The sequence below is a fragment of the Misgurnus anguillicaudatus genome, chromosome 21 (genome assembly GCF_027580225.2).
Source record: "Misgurnus anguillicaudatus chromosome 21, ASM2758022v2, whole genome shotgun sequence".
Classification (NCBI taxonomy): domain Eukaryota; kingdom Metazoa; phylum Chordata; class Actinopteri; order Cypriniformes; family Cobitidae; genus Misgurnus; species Misgurnus anguillicaudatus.
The window spans coordinates 33,311,003-33,314,596 of record NC_073357.2 but is presented as its reverse complement, the minus strand read 5'-3'; the positions used below and the strand labels follow the sequence as shown (position 1 = coordinate 33,314,596).

The window sequence follows — 3,594 nt, the reverse complement described above, 5'->3', positions numbered from 1 at the left end:
CCGTATGATGAGGTCACTGGAGAAATGCGATCTTGCTGGTTCTTGATGAAACTAAATTTCTTAGAGAACTAAAAGGGTTCCTAGGATCTGCGCTTTCAGCTAGAAGTGTTACAGTGGACAATGCACAACACACCATCTAATACTCACAGCCTTTATTTAGATACATGTTTCCATCTAATATGTTATGTACATCATATCTCTCAGTTCCTTTAATGCCTAATAAGAGATCATTTATCAGTGTAATGATGAAGTGCAGGAGAAGAATGCGGTCATTTTCAGTTATATAAAGGTGAATGACTCACTATATCTATGCATGCTATGTCTGCTATTCATTCTATTACCATTGTTTTAAATCAAGGTTTGTAGTCCAGTTTCCATATGTGTACAAAATTATGCTGTGTGCCTATATATAGAAAGAGGTATAGAGTTGTATTTAACATTCAATGGACGGCAGACACACACACCTTTTCTGCAGACAGAGCCACACACACACTACATTCTCATTGCCATGATGTTTGAAGTAACTCAAAGTGAATATGTGATTTGTCAATTGATTTCTTACCCCTTTCAGGCTATGAATAAAACCCTTTAATTATTGATGTGCTGATGTCAGCAATTAATTTGAATGTTGTATGTGGCGCAGACCTCTTTCTCCAGGCTGGCACTTGCCATTCCCTCCCTCCTTATTCTTTCCACCCTGTGACACAATTAGAGAGAAATAGACGGAGTGGGATAGAACGGATAGGAGACAGCGAAGGAACAAAAGGGAGAACACAAATAATGAGAAATACAATTAGATAAAGACTGTGCTGCGATAAGGGAGAGAATAAAATGGATAGAAATGTAAAATGAGACAAAAACATGAACGAGAGAGAGAGAAAGAGAGAGAGATTCAAGAAACGTGGAGTGCAGTGATGGTGCAGTTTGCTTGCGGAGATATCTCAGCCAATAGGAGTACAGCACCTGAAAATGGGAGGAGCACAGCTCCATTCACAAACTCAGCAGCAGTTGAAATAAAGGCAGAGGAGTTGAGAGCAATCTGCTGCATTCTGTCGGCTTTATTCTTTAATAACGCCAGACTGCAGACAGACAAACACTTGCACAATGGAAAGAAATAAATAGAAAAATTGTTTACTTTCCATGACAACAAAATACTGCACTCATATAATACTGTGAAAACAAGACATGTGGGTAACTATATTATAAAATTAACCAATATTTATACATGAGTAGCTTTCGCCTGTATTCACCTTATTCCGCCACGCCCCTTTTTAATTCTTCGCTCTTCCGCATTTTGTCAACCGACTTCCGCTACTAATATGGCACAGTGCATTCGGTGGTTAGTTTGGTGGTTAGAAGATTGTTTGTAGTTCACTATAACTTTAGCGAAATGACAAATATCGCTACTGCTGTAAATGTTTTAAATTAGGAGCACGGTTAAAACTTCATAAGACGCTCGGATAGTCTTATATTGTCCCATTTATCGTCTCGTGGTTAGACGATATGAAGCGGCCGCGGCAAGTAACCTATGGGGCATATTTAATTACCTCGTCCTGTCAGGAGTTGATGGAGCAGCATTGAAAATTATTAAAAGTATGTCTACCAATATTTACACAGTGATTTCGTCTTTTTTAAAGCAAATGTGCACCTTAGCCAGTCCAATAACTATTTCGTTTTTATGTGGTACCATGATAGAATTCATTTTCAAACTTGCCAACACTTATTCCTTCAAATCAGGAGACTTAAATCCTTTTAAGTGGAATCTACAAAGCTCACATATGCTTTAAGAAATTCCTTACAGATCATATCTGATCACACTGTAAAGGTTTATATAACTGCGTGACTGGTAACAGCTGATCACATAGTAAAGGTTTAATATAACTGCACAACATCTGATCACATTGTAAAGGTTTAATATAATTGCACAACATCTGATCACATTGTAAAGGTTTAATATAATTGCACAACATCTGATCACACTGTAAATGTTTAATATCACATATGAAGGTTTAATGTAACTTTACAACAGGTAAAGCAAGACCACCCTGCAATAAATTAAGACACAGCTTTATCGGAGTCATCAGGAGCTGATCCCAAGTGTTTATCTGGAAGCTGTTGGTGTATGTACTGGTAAAGTGCTTGGCGACTGTGTAATGGATGCAATATCAACCCTCTGTAAAGCTGACACAAAGATGGTTGTTTCTCAGCAGAGATATGTACATTTGTGCCAGCTCAACACATTGAAGCAGTTTCTCGGACAGGGTTTACAGGGCTAGGATTTAATTATATTAGGACATTTTAGTTTTTACAAACAAACCCTACAAAAAAACAAGACTGGTGTGCATCTTGTGACAAAACAATGGCACTCATATATGTTGAGGTATGTCAGTAAAAGGTGTTTTTAAATTATTGTAGCTCAAATATGCATTTTAGCCTGGGACCAGAATAAGCCCTGTCAGGGAAACTGCACCATTGTTTTCCCATATCAGATGTAGGTTGCTTCAGGTTGAGTTGTGATTTTAAAGTGTAGTTGTGGTCAGCGGATGGATGCTCCCATTGTGTTTCTGCATCACAGTTTAGGAACATCACAGGTATCATCCTCACAGTTGTCCACTGCATCACTACACATCAATGCATCTGTGAAAACAATATAACCATAAACATTTTTATGTTAGTATTTAAAATGAACTTGCATCATGAGAATTAATATATAAATGGCACCCATACTTAAACAGAACAGTGTGTAAGAGAGAGATGCATTAAACAGAGACAGTAACATTATACACACAACCTCTAACTTCAGTGTTAAATAATATGTTGTTTAATAGATCATTATCAATATCTGAATGAGGAATGAACTGACATTCTAGCATCTGAAATCTCAGTAACTTGTAGGAATCACGTGGGCTACTGTAAGAATGTAACGTACTATAACGTTGTACTATCGTAAATATAAAAATATAGGTGGACAATTAAAACCATTCAAATAGTTGCATTTCATAAACTAACGTTACTGATCTTAAGTGTATTGTAGAACGGACTTCACAAATCTAACTTTAGGCGAACGAGCACAAAGTTAGCTAAGATAGCTTACCTGAAACTGGCCACCTTTTCAACACCCGGCGTGGTTTAAAGTTACCGGAACATCGTAGTCGAACCATTACTTGGGATAATGGTGTTCCTCAGTTGGCTTAAAATTGGTAAGAAAGAAACAAAGGCGCTCGAGTAAGCTTTTTAAGCTTAACTCGTCGCCTTCAGTAACTGCCTCAGCTGCTCATCGTCTATGCGGCCGGAAGAACGTTGACAAAATGAGCGAAATGGCGCCGCCCTTGTTGTCGTGAAAAATAAGGTGAATAGAACTGAGGAACAATTGATTTATACAGATATACAAACATATGTGCACTAAGCACATGGAGGCATATTTATGACCCTGCATGTGAAATCCAAACTAAAGTCTCTTAATCTGAGATTATGAACATCCAAGTTTGATTTAATCTTTTACATGTCCTTACGCAGTCAATATTAAAGTAATCAACAATGTTCTTTAAATTATAAGATGATTTTATGTAGAAGAATACATCTCAAAATAAGTGG

General features: G+C 37.3%; 1 long non-coding RNA gene across 1 annotated transcript; it reads right to left on the bottom strand.

The window, feature by feature from the left end:
* Positions 1–1,857: 1,857 nt before the first annotated feature.
* Positions 1,858–3,355, bottom strand: LOC141353244 (uncharacterized). The gene is made up of 2 exons (XR_012360253.1): positions 3,095–3,355; positions 1,858–2,637 (listed from the first exon to the last, which is right to left on the bottom strand). It is a non-coding gene; the product is annotated as an uncharacterized lncRNA (long non-coding RNA).
* Positions 3,356–3,594: the final 239 nt, after the last annotated feature.